The sequence below is a fragment of the Octodon degus genome, unplaced genomic scaffold (assembly GCF_000260255.1).
Source record: "Octodon degus isolate 3935 unplaced genomic scaffold, OctDeg1.0 scaffold00010, whole genome shotgun sequence".
Taxonomy (NCBI): domain Eukaryota; kingdom Metazoa; phylum Chordata; class Mammalia; order Rodentia; family Octodontidae; genus Octodon; species Octodon degus.
Genome location: NW_004524586.1, coordinates 19,520,546 through 19,534,186, shown reverse-complemented (window position 1 = coordinate 19,534,186; position 13,641 = coordinate 19,520,546). Strand labels below are relative to the sequence as shown.

The 13,641-nt window shown below is 42.5% G+C and overlaps 1 protein-coding gene and 1 pseudogene across 1 annotated transcript in view; both read right to left on the bottom strand.

Annotated features, from left to right (window-relative positions):
• Oat (ornithine aminotransferase) overlaps positions 1-6,183 on the bottom strand; it is a 21,991-nt gene extending 15,808 nt beyond the window's left edge. Inside the window, exon 1 of the mRNA XM_023709051.1 lies at positions 6,115-6,183. The gene's annotated coding sequence lies outside the window, so the exon portion shown is untranslated. The remainder of the gene's footprint in view (positions 1-6,114) is intronic.
• Positions 6,184-8,316: 2,133 nt separating this feature from the next.
• Positions 8,317-8,457, bottom strand: LOC101569398 (annotated as a pseudogene).
• Positions 8,458-13,641: the final 5,184 nt, after the last annotated feature.

The following is a 13,641-nucleotide window of genomic DNA, read 5'->3' as shown; positions in this document are numbered from 1 at the left end:
AGGGGAAGAAGAGGAGATGGGGAAAGAGAAACACAGACAAAGGAGGGAAAGGGGGAAGGAGGGAAAGGAAGAATTCAGCTTCTGTAAGGACAATAGGGGTCATCCTCAAAGAAACAGGTGACTTCATGGGAACTGAAAGAGCTTAACACTGAAAGATAGTATAAAAAGTAAATACTATAATTTAGCCACAAATATCTAAAATTTCTATAGATCAAATTTACTAAAAATAAAGACAAATGGCAAAAAAAAGACTACATAAAAAGGTTTTATAATTTTACTATTAGATTGAGCAAAAACAATTATATAAATACAAAAGATGAAAACAGGCAACTCTGAAGAAACAATCTGCTTCACTAGGATAGACACTTTCTTCCTTAAAAAAAAAGGGAGTATATGAGGAAAATCACTGTATGAAGGACAAAAAGGTAATTAGGACACAGAGAAGAACAAGCCACAATGAAGTTAGTTACTGGAATTTGAGTATTAAAGCCAGAACACACCAAGAGCACTCACTGGTTTATGTATTTCCGAGTCCCGCATCATCTACCCCCCTACCCCCGGCCAGCCCTAAATCCAGTCCCTACCAGTGTCTTATCCACCTTTTGTATCCAGGTTTTTGTTTTTTCTTTTCTTTTTTTTTTTTTTTTGCTCCGAATGCCTTCAAGGCATGACTGGCTGTCTTGTGTTGTGGGGATCGAACCACAGCAACCTGAGCCTGACTGCTTTGTTGAAGCAGCCACTTAAAGAATTGAGCTAAGGGGCAGGCCCCCTGTATCCAGTTTAGCATTCAACATTACTATCAACCAGGAGCAAAGGTAAGTTACAGAAGCGACTAAGAAAAAAGAAATGTAAGAACATACATAGTGATCATTCTGGGAGAAAAATGTCTTTAAATTTATAAAGGATGAGGAAAAAGTTCCCAAGAACTATGTCTCTATATACTTTTAAAAAGCCTAATTCATGTTTCAACAGAACTCTAGCAATAACAAGTCAAACCCTGCATAATCTCTCAGCATTCTTGATTCCAGCTGCCAAACTAGGGAAACAAAAGTAAACTTGGCTCCCTTCTCTCCCAACTTGGCCCTACCGAGGCCTCCTGGTGTGCTCAGGAATTCACAATTACTAAGCAAAACAGCACTCTTGCTTGCCAAAGACCTACCAACTCTTCCTTCTTCCACTGTCCAGATTAGAGTATAGATTTTTCACTGGAGATCCAGGGACAATCTTCGAGGGTCCTATAACTGGAATAAAATATGCAGAATTAAATTGAGAAGTATCTTTTTCCAAGGAAAAGGTCAATAATTTTCGGGCCAGGGAAGATAGCTCAGTAAAATAAAGTGCTTGCCTGGCAAATACAAGGTCCTGAGTTCAATCCACGGTATCACCAAAATAAATAAATAAATAAAAGTAATAATAATAATAATAATTTTCACCTTATTTTATATCAAAGTGGCATATATCAGCCAGCCAAAAACAGTGAAAGAGCAAATTATATAACTATACTAGAGACCATCCCCCAAAAATACCCCTACTAAGTCTAAAATATGGACTTTATGATTTCTTTCTTCTACTCTTTAAGCTCTTCTCAAGAAGAATTAACCATTCACCACTAAAAAAATTAAGCAACATTAATTTTTGCCTATCAAATTAGCAATAAAACACAACAAAGCATTCTCTCAGATATACTTAGTAGTATTCTACGGTGAAGCAAATTGCTGAACAATTGTTAGTCGTAATAAAAGCCGTAGAACTGCCTGTACTCAGACTAATCATTTCACTCCCACAACATTGTAGCGAAACACTCACAGATGCATAGTGCTCATGCATGAAAGATGTTCAACAACAGAATGATTCAACATAACCGGGAAAATAATAGATGGCAATTTAAAGTAAGTTTTTAATGACATGGTGGTAACTCTTACTCAAGTGAAGAAAATAAAGTCATATATACAGGATGTTCAACTGTACAAAAATGTAAGGAAAAACTGCAGGAAAGGCTCACTGGTGGCTAACTTCTGCTCCTTCTACGATGACCACGAATTACATGCATTTATAACCAGGAACACTGAATATAAAACTTGGTGTCTAGGCAATTAGGACCCACAGAACATCAGCTACAGTGACAGCTGACAGACAAAAAAATTAGGATGCTCTGCTACCCTAGACCAATGAAGTCTCGGCAGGCAAAAACTAAAACTAAAAGGAAGGGCTTGATAAGCTTAGAGAGGCCACAATGAGCTTAAAAGAAAGGTACAAGTGACCACAGCTAAGAAATGCAGGCGTGATGATAATTAGGTTCGCAATCCTGCCTGCTCCCAGGGAACAGAGGCAAATTCTAAAATTTCTCCATGATGATTTCACTTTAAGGCCTGCAGCTCTACAACCTCACCAGTAGCACAAAAAAGGAGGCACTCAAAAAAAGTATGAAAAGATACTAAAAACATAAAGAACAGTATTTCCTAAGTTAATTAACAGGTTCATAAAAGATTGCCTCATTTTACACAGTTATCTGCTCAACTAATTCCCAACAGAACTAAGACAAAGATCCATTTATCTTCTGAGTTCAGGTAGTTTTATTAAGGAATAATTCTAACATAGTGACAAAACAGTAACATTTAAAATAGCGCCAGTTCTCACTCTTCAAGGTCTTAAATATGAAATGTAATTCTGCAATTCAACTGGGAAAGATCATAAATTGCATGCTTTGTCATGTTCCACAATCCTGTAAACACATTTCTATTAAAAAACTTTCTGTGTTCAGGTTACTGTGCTTGGCATTAGATGAGAAATACTTGAATAGAATGGAGAGTAGCTTATAAATAGCTAATGTCAATAATCTCTTCCAAATAGGCTTTAAAAATCAGAATAAAAAGAGAAAGTCCACAGAGCTCAAGGACCAAGAGTGAAAGGCTGTCCCTGGCTCTTAGGAGTACCTCTGGGTGATTCTGTTAATCTTTTTACACTTTAATTCCCTTATTTGTAAGACTGGCTTGAAGCCATTCAAGGGCATTCCTGGGGATTAGGCGTGCATGTGAAAGCTCTGAATCCTGCACAAAATGCTCATTCATTTTAGTCCTTCCTGCTCTTACACTCACAAGGAAACGAGCTGCCTTCTACACTATAAAAAGTGCCATGGTTTTTTTTTAAACTGAATATTTTCTCTTAAAAATAAAATTGTGTTTAAAAAAATGGACAGCACGGGGGCCTGCCCATGAGCTCAGTTGTTTAAGTGCCTACTTAAGCAAAGCAGTCAGGCTCAGGATTCTGTGGTTGGCGGAACCAGGGACTGAACTCAGACCCTTTCTGAGCTATCTCCCTGGCCAAAAGTTATCCTCTATTTTTTTTTTTTTTTTTTTCCCAGTACTAGGGATTGAACTCAGGCCCTTGTGCTTCCCAGGGAAGCGCTTTTCTACTGAGCTATCTCCCCGGCTCCACCCCCCCTCAAAAAAGAAAGCAACCAAGAAAACTAAGTGTAGTTCCATACTTAAGAGATAACTATGAACTTTTTTCTACATATAGACACATACACATTAGCTTTTTTTTTTTTTTTTTTTTTTACCCTCTCCTACAGAATTTACCATGTAAGTCCCTCATGGAAGGGTCCCATAACTTTGCAGACCTCCGACACAGGTCCTAACATTTCAGGACAATGACTTTCATATCTGTACCCTCTGCTAGACTCTAAGCTTTTTTTTTTTTTTTTCTTTTGTGGAACCAGGGATTGAACTCAGGTCCTTGTGCTTGTCAGAGAAGCGCTTATTCTACTGAGCCACCTCCCTGGCCCCTCTAAGGGTCTTTGAAAAAAAAAGTGAATTAGAATTCACAGGAAAAAAATTAAATCATTTATCCCTAGCCAACTAATCCAAGAGGAAGCTGCCATCACTCTCTCTGACCTTACTTGGAAAAACAAAGAGGTCACTTCATGAGATCTACCTGCCTGAAAAGGTTAAAATGTTTTAAGATGTCAGGTATGCATTTAACAGGCACTCTGCTCCTGAAAATGAGAACAAATGGCAGCTGACAATCTAAGCATTTTAACATTAAATGTTTTAAATACTACGCATAACACTCCTTCAGGCTACCACTACTCCCTCCCCCAGCACCCCAAGAGATCTGCACATTCCTAGAGAGCAATTTCCATAAAAGGCTAAATTTCTACAAGAAGAGCTAAATTAGCCTGCATTGTTAAATACTATTTTCTTAAGTAACTCTAAAATAATAATCAGTGTATAAAGTCATCAAAAAGTCATTGGAAATATTCAACTTGAGGAGTAAATTTGGTTTTTGCTACTGTCAAATATTTACTTTTCTTGAGGTAACCATTCACAAATACGGGATTTTTGTAAGTTCTGCCAAAAAAAAAAGCTTTTTTTTTTTTCTTTACTTAATATTCTGGCTAAAATTCAACTCAAGTGTGTCACTAGCAAACAAATAAGACATTACGACTGAAAAAGGATTGGGTCAGTGGTACCACACCCTCCAAACACCTCCAAATTTCTGTTCATCTGTTATTATTTCAAAATGTGTGAGATCTGGCCCATCCTCTATAACTCACTAAAGAGTATAAAACATGCACACAAATAAATGTATCACCAGCAAAACATGTAAGACAGCCTTTGTTGGAAGGCTGAGGTAGGAGGATCTTTGAGAGTTCGAGACCAACCCGGGCTAAAGTGAGCTCAAGGCCAGCGGGAACTGCACAGTGAGATCCTGTTTCAAAAAGACAGCTGCGGGCTGCTGAGATGGCTCAGTGGTCTAAAGCACCTACTTAGAATAAACTAAGCTAAGCAAATCACAGGGACCTCAGTTCAATCCCCCAGCACCACATGCCAGCCAGCCCGCCCCGCCCCCTGGTGGGCTGAGCTGGCCACACACACACACACACACACACACACAAATATAAATAAATAAATAAATAAAATTTTTTTAAAAAAAGACAGCTGCTTAAATGGAACAGAAAAAAAAAGGAGGGGGTTAAGAATGGGGGGGCAGGGAGATGGCTCAGTGGAATAAGCACTTCCCTGGCAAGTGGTTCCGTTTTTTTTGAGGGGGGAATACAATGCTAATTTTAAACACTGAAAAACTGATTGAAAAATTATAAACTCTGTAATTTAAATATTTTTATTAATTCACGCAGTCCATCAGGGTTAGAGTGCTTGGGGCCTCTGCACTTGAATCTTTTTCACAGTCAAGAATTAGATTCTCTAAAAACACAACCAGGTAGTAACTCCGCCCCATGAAAGGCACCTGCTGTTTAGGGTGGATGAGATAACGACTGGATTGCAGTCTAAAGAACAGTTTCAGGGGGCACTAGTAAAACCACCTGTGTTCCAAAATCGCTCGTTTTCCCCTTAACTTACCTAACTGGTAAAGCTCAACACTAAAGGCAAAATACAGCATGAAAAGGTAGGGCCGTGGAGCGAGCATTCGGTTAGAATTTACTGATGCTCAGCGACATGTGCAAAGGAACGCTGAGGAGGAGTTGGTATTCATGCTGAAGTCCTGATGGCCGAATGCCTTCACGCCACTTCATTAACGTGCGTGTACCCAGTAAGGATCAGTTTCTGAAATTCTTTCGGTTACACAAAGAATGGATGGGGTGGGAAGTTGGGAGAGAGGAAAGCTGAGCAGGGTTGGCGCGAGGCCCAGAACCCGCCTGCACGGGAGGGCTTGGACCGCTTCTCAACAGTCCGCACCAGCGACCCCGCCGCGATCAAAGTCACCCGTGGACCGCGCGTCTCCCCTGCATCGGCAAAGCACCTCCTTCCGACCTGGGGGACGCGGGGTGCCCACTGTGCCCCGCGCCCCCAACGCTTCCCTCCCGGAACCCCCGAGGCCTGACGCTCCTGGCCTCGGAGCAGTCCCCAGGAAGAGCCAAGATCCAGCGATAGCGGGCCGCGAGCCAGCAGCCGCCAGCTCCGCCCCGCCTGGCAGACGGCGGTGCCACATCCACAGCCCCTCCCTGCCTCCTGGCCGCCCGCTCGGGGTCGAGGATGGGCCGCTAGCTAGCCTGCGCTCAGGAGCCGCCCGCACGCCGGCCCCGCGCCCCTTCGGCCGGCGGCAGCACGTCCCACCCTCACCGCCCAGCACCGCCGGGCCAGCGCGCTACCTGACCTCGCCCAGAACCTCCGGAGATTCAAGGTGGCGACTTGCGGAGCGGAACAGCGCGGCGCGTCACAAAGCTTAAGTAGCGGCGTCGGCCCCGCCCCGGGCCATCCTCGTCTCCCATTGGCTGAAGCAGGACAAGGCACCAATCGTGGAGACCCGTGGCGGCCCCACCCTCTCCCCCCGGCAGCCGCTATAGGGCCTTCCGCATTTCCAGGGCGCTTTTGTGCTGAACTGCGGTGTTGGCGCTCCAGACGTTAGGGATCGCTAGCCTTTGCTGGCTAGAAGACGAGGTCCAGAAGTATGAAAAGGACCTTGAACTCCTGCCCCTGAGCCCCTGGGCCTCTCGTTTGTTTATTTCCCAGAGCCCTTTCCGCACCATCTACACCAGCACCACCAAGCCCCAAGCACTCTAAGCCTGATGGACTGCATAAATTAGTTGCATTTCATAATTCACTTCCAAAATCCTCACTGCTGCTGGAAAATGTATTGCCTACCTGTTTGTGGCTGTTGTTAGATACTGAAATGAGGACAGCACGCTCAGAGAACTAATATGGCAGCGCCTTCCGCAAGGGGTATAAAACAACTCAAAATAGATATTCCTAGATGAATTGATGCTCGTATCAGCAGGAATTTGGGTATCATTTAGGCTCAAACATGTGTTGCATATTAGAAAAGCGATCTAAAGAGAAAATGTAATTTACCAAGCCTTATGCAAAGGGGAATTAGGCAATCCAGTTCACTGTGCCAACCACTGCTCTCTGAAGGAGGTTGCTGGCCACTGCAGAGAAGTCTATACGTCAATACCGTGGTTCCATTGGCCTACAGTGGTTACTCAGGGGCTCATCCAGGAATTGATGACACACTACAGTTAGGAAATTTACACGTGGGGTGCCAAAGTAAAGCACAGGCTTGAAGAAGTTGGACTAGTACAGGACAGAGGGTGGTTATCAACCCTAGGCCTCAAGGTCTAGAAGCAAGATTTCCAGGACCCAAAAAAAAAAGAGTAAGAAGAAACTTCCTGCTTGGGCAAGAGCTATTAGTAATCCCATTAGACGGAGCTGGGTATTAAGCATCCCAAACTCTCCTCTCCTGTTAGGGTTTCATAGGGGGTGAAGACATTAGGTCACAGGCCTGAGGAGTCCTTTAAGGCACTCCCTACTGGTCAGCCCAGGGGACACAGCACAGAGGGAAAGAGGATAGAAGGACAATTAGAAGATATTCAACACACATAACTCACTAAGTCTTTGCTGAACAGAAAGAAAAGCCATGCTATCTGGAAGAGGGAGGGAAATAGAGTGGGCTCAGGCTGGGAACCAACCAGCCAACATCTGCTAGCCTAGAACAGGACACCTGAAGGTCATTCTGGGCTTGATTTCATCTGGACCAAGTTCACTTGCTCAGATTGTTATGGTTTTTCTCTGTCTGGAACTTATCAAGAACAGATATGGTATAATGGACTGTCTGGCAGTTAGGTTATTCTGCCCCCAGGGTCAGAAGGGAGTCAAGACTCTATGATCCTGCTCTGCAAATCTAGGCAAGTGTTGAAGGCCAAGTTTGGCTCTTGGAACTCTTTTAGAAACCCTCATTAGTTCTGTCTTGGCAAGCAGGAACAGGTAAGTTCAAGAAGAGGGCAGTATAACACGAAAATATGTTGCAGTGTTGTTGGATTCACAGATAAGATGCTCTAAGGCAAATTTTTCACTTGCAAGAAACTGCTGAGAGTGTCTGGATTATTTTTATCTTACACCTTTATCAGAAAAGGGCAAAGGGTACAAAGAGCATGATATTAATTTTATGGTTTCTCTACTAGAACTTTTCACTTAATATGGCCTGGGAAGAACACCTGGACTTTAGAGTTGCTTTTTTTCTCAACTAAGAAATTGAGCTGCTCTATTTGCATGCATTGATTTTGTACAATCTAGAAACATGTAAGAACAGCATACATTACCAAGATTTTTGAGCTCTTGAAACTATTAATAGATTGAAGTAATTAACTCTACCCTAAAATCTGGAGGTAAAGAGACTGACTCTCTTTTTTTAACAGTGAACCATGCATCAGTTTCTTAGTATCATTAATTTATGAATAAGATAGGTACTTTTTCCCCTCACAAAGTGACATTGACTACAATCTGCCATAACACGTGCCAACACATCTTCACGGTGAAAATGTAGCATTTCAAGCTCTAGTTAGGGCTGGTTATCCTTTTTTCACTTCACAATTTTGATGCTGCTGCCAGCAGTCTCTGCATTTGCTCTGAATTCCATCTTCAGGGCATCCCTTACTGCCTTCGCACAGATCTTGGAGTAGCGAATGTAGCTGAGTCCAGCCTGTCACCAGTAGGCCACCATGATGTCACAAGAGGGGTCACGTGTCAGACCGAATCGCTAGGAAAACAGCAATGTCGGCTCTCTCGGATGGCCCAGCAGCAAGAAGGTCGAGACTGACTCTCATAACAGATGCACAAGACCTAAGTTAATTTCCTCAGACTGTTGGACAAATGTTTCTTTGAGTGAACTTGATGCCTTGCGTAGGGAAGAGCCGCACATCAGGATAGACCACATGAGGTGAGTAAGGAGAAAGACAGAAAAAGTCCTTCAATGAGTATGAGTGGAAATCTTTCAACTTTCATAATCTCAAGAAGCTGCAACTGCATATAAAAAGAATACAGACAACTCTCCATTATTTATTTATTGTCTTAAAAAATTAAATCATTTATTTCTTTATTTATCTATTTATTTATTTGGTACAGGGTCTCACTATACAGCTCAGACTCCAGTGATCCTCCTGTCTCAGCCTCCCCAGTGCTGGGATTACAGGTATGTGCCACCACACCCAGTTTCAGGGCCTGCACAGCTCACATGGTTTCAGTGGTCAGCATGGTGCACCCAGGGTTCCGGGGCCAGCACAGCATGTGGTACCGGAGATCAAACCAAAGTCCTTGTGCTTGCCAGGCAGGCACTTAGACTGCCGAGCTATCTCCCCAGCCCCAATTCCCCCTTATTTAATAACCCACAAAAACAATTTATATGGTATGCATGCATCTTACTTTTCATTACTTCTTTCATTGTCCAATGTGTTATCATTTATTATTTAGTCTACCTATACTTGGACTTCAAAGTTTAATCATTTGGAAAATCCTTGTTGATAGCTGGGGAGGAAATCTGATCATAAGCCTCAAAAAATTAAGCTTTGGTGATTTTTACCCAGCTGGAGAAAAAATTTTTTTTACAAATTTTAGCACTCTAAAAAGATGTCTTCCCAGCCAAAGACTGAGTCTTTTGTGTAATTCATCCCTCCTGCTGCCACTGCCTGGAGGAGATTGAACCCTTCAAGTCCACAAGGATAGAAACCTAGCAGAATAAAGTGAGCAAAGAAATAGAGCCTGAGGGGCCAGGGATATAGCTTAGCAGCATAAGTGCCTGCCTGGCAAGCTCAAGGTTCTGAGTTCGATCCCTGATACCACAAAAAAAGAAGAGAAGAAGGAGAAGAAGGAGAAACAGAGACAGCAGGAACCAGTTCTAAACTTAAGTCTGAACTAGCAAGTATAGAGAGGCTTCAAAGGAAACTTTGCAATAAAAATATGGACCCTAACATAAGCACATGGCTGCTAGGAGCATCTATTTCCTGTCCTCCATGCTGAACTTCACCTTAGAGATCTAGCTGTAGCTCCTGTCCTACCCAATAAGATACCCTCCTTGTCCGAGGCTGCAAGAGTCCTCTCCCTCCTCCTTAGTACCTCTGTTCACTTCTCATCTACCTGCTGTCATCGTTAGCCTACTATGCCTATCTAGCTTTATTGATTTAGGACTTTCAGACTGAATGTTCTTTCTTTTCCTTTCTTTCTTTCTTTCTTTCTTTTTTTTTTTTTTTTTTTTTCATTTAGTACAGGGGATACAGGGTCTACAGGGTCTCATTACACAGATCAGACTTGTAGTGATCCTCCTGTTTTCAGCCTCCCAAGAGCTAGGGATTACAGGCACACGCCACCACACCAGGTCTCAATTGCCATCTCAGTGCACCCCGCGGGCAGGGCTGGCATGGCACTCCAGGGTTCGAACCCTGGCTGCTGCACTCTGCCTTAGCAGGCATTTTAGTCTGCTAAGCTATCAGGCTGACCCCAGACTGAATGTTCTTAAAGGCAGAGCCTGTCTTGTAGGACTTTTACAGACTCGCAACACCCTTTCCATTGTGCTTTGCTTTTTTTTTTTTTTTTCGGAACCGGGGATTGAACTCAGGCCCTTGCACTTGCCAGGCAAGTGTTTATTCTACTGAGCTATCTCCCCAGCCCCTCCATTGCTTTTTATAGGAATATTTTACACTCATCAAGGCTCATCTGTTATTTCACTTAGTGGGAATTAGAGAAAGAGCAGAAAGCCATTCTAGGTATATGGCCTTAGGAATCCAGAAGACTGCATGGCCCATAGTCCTCTCTACCCTGAAAGAATGACAATACCTTAAAAGCTTGAGCTAAAGGAGGAAATACTTTAAAGCATTACTGCTCTCCCGTATCTCCACACTCCTCCTACTGAAGGGCTGTCATGTGCAGAAGGGTTGTCATGTGCCAAAGAAATGGCTGATAAGTTTCTCAGGTTGTGTCCTACAGAGAAGGCAATGGACAGATTGCGCAGAGCATGAGAGCTGGAAGGGAGCCTCTGGGAGGATCTGGGGAACCAGGTGGCTGTGACGGGAGGACGGGAGGACGTTGTGTCCCTGGAAAGGAAAGTGAACAGAAAATGCCTGCAGGCAATGGGGGGAGACCAGGGCAGGGCAGGGCACCTGGCTAGAAGTGAGCTCTCTTCAAGCCATTTCAATAAGACTTTAAAAACAGACTGAACTCCTGAAGCTGAAAAAATCAGTTAATTCTTTTTTTTTTTTTTTTTTTTTCTTTTCTTTTTTCAGAAAGCAACCTTTGGGGCTGGTGAGATGGCTCAGTGGTCTAAAGCACCTACTTAGAACAAGCTTAGCAAAGCACAGGGACCACAGTTCAATCCCCCAGCACCACATGCCAGCCAGCCCCGCCCCCTGGTGGGCTGAGCTGGCCACACACACACACACACACATAAATAAATTTTAAAAAATAATTTAAAAAAAGAAAGCAACCTTTCTTTTTTCTTTTTCTTTTTTTTTTGGTGGAACTGGGGATTGAACTCAGGCCCTTGTGCTTGCCAGGGAAGCGCTTATTCCACTGAGCCATCTCCCCGGCCCCCAGTTAATTCTTAATATTGGAAAACAATGGACATGTGTTATCAAACATGTGAATTAAAGATGTATGTGCTGTAATTACAATTTTCAGTGAATGTTTAAATTGAAACATTTACATTTATTTCAGTAAAAAACATATTGCCAAGAATCATGCTCCAAATACTGCACTCCATCTCACTTCAAATACTCTTACCCTATCATTCTGGCCACTTTGTGAAGCAGTTCCAGAAGTCTTCTTTCATGAAGTACCTTTTCATATGCAAATTCTGTCAACTTTATAATATGCCTTCATCTACCTTCTTCATAGGGTTTCACACTGTGTGAATTCCACAAAAGCAAAATGACCATGAAAGGTATACATTTTTTTTAATTATTTATTTGTGTGTGTGTGTGTGTGTGTATGTGTGTGTGTGGCCAGCCCAGCCCACCAGGGGGCGGGGCTGGCTGGCATGTGGTGCTGGGGGATTGAACCGTGGCCCCTGTGCTTTTCCAAGCTTGTTCCAAGTAGGTGTTTTAGACCACTGAGCCATCTCACCAGCCCCAAGGTAAACATTTTGAATCAGTTTAAGATACTGAGGAAACCACAAGAGCACCATGAGAGACATTCATGATAAAAGACGCATAGAACTGCTTTAGAAAGTACCAAGACACACATCCATAGACAGGTGAATAGATAAGAACATGTAAACACAGGAGAGTAGTACTCAGCCAGCAAGAAAATAAATTTGAGTCATTTGCAGGAAAATGGTTGCAGCTTGAGATCAGAATGTTAAAGGAAATAAGTCAGGAGTATAATCTTAATTTCACATTGCTTCTTTTATATGAAACCCAAAGTATAAATAATTTAAAGAGCAAAGCAAGAGACATAATAGGAAATGGAGATAAATTATTTGCAAATGCAAAGGGGAGATAGAGATGGAAGGCAAATGGAAGGAGGGGGGAGGGAAAGTGAAAAGAATTAATCTGGGTGATTACATGTACCAACTCTCCACTATGAATGTAATCATTAGGTAGAATAAATGTGCACTCACTTTTAAGGAAGAGGTTAAAAAATAAAGTGGCCAGAATAATGGATCAGTATTTGAAGCAAGGGTGAAGTACATATGCAAAAAAAAGTTTTTCAGTTTCAGTCGTGAACTACTCATGCAAAAAAATAAATTTTCAGATTTAAATATTCTTTGTAGTTTCTGATCTTATGCCACAACTGTGTAAAAGAATTTAGAGCTAAAGAGAACCTTAAAGACATTGTAGGGGCTGGAGAGATGGCTCAGTGGTCTAAAGCACCTACTTGGAACAAGCTTGACAAAGCATAGGGACCGCTGTTCGAACCCCAGCACCACATGCCAGCCAGCCCCGCCCCCTGGTGGGCTGAGCTGGCCACACACACACACACACACACAATAAATAAATGTTAAAATAAATAAATAATTTTTTTAAAAAAGACATTGTAACTTTTGTTTTTCTTTTTGCATGGCTCAAAATCAAATCAAGGGGCTGGGGAGATGGCTCAATAGAATAAGTGTTTGCCTGGCAAGCACAAGGGCCTCGGTTTAATCCCTGGTTCCGACAAAAAAAAAAAATAAAATCAAGGGCCCCTCACATGCTAGGCCAGTGCTATGCCCCTGAGCCACACCTCCAGATGCAATCTAACACTTTGAAGGTGGAGAAGGCCAACATTGCAAGTGAGCGGGCCCCAGCCAGAGTTGTGAAATTGGTGATGCGGCAGCTGAGGAGCCAGGATTCCACCTCACCCTGGCCTGTGTGTGAGAAATGTAATTAGATGCAAGAATTGAAGGCAAGACAAAGAAGATTAAAGTAGGCATGTGTGACAAGTTTAAGTAGTAAATTAGAAGTTCTTTATTTAGAAAATATTATATTGTTTATTAATTAAAAAACAAAGATAAACTTCAAGTACTAGTTAAATATTTACATCCTTATCGATTTGGGTACTCCGAAGCTCAGTGCATTGTGCAATTGTTTTTTATTGATTCCATGAAGACGAACCCTGAATGCTGAAGCTTAAGTAACAAGTAGATCATGAACATTCCACCACTGAGCTACAGTCCCAGCCCTCTTTTAAAATTTTTGAGACACCATCTTGCTGAACTGCAATCCTCCTGTGTCAGCCCCCGTGTAACTGGGGCGACAGGAATGTGCCAGCACACCCAGCTCTAGACTTTTGGAACCAGGGATTGAACTCAGGCCCATTGCGCTTGCCAGGGAAGCACTTATTCCACTGAGCCATCTCCCTGGCCCCCAGCTCCTGACTTTTTTAAAGGATTTTAATTCCCATTTTAGTTAGAACTATAATAAAAAAACAAATTTAAAAC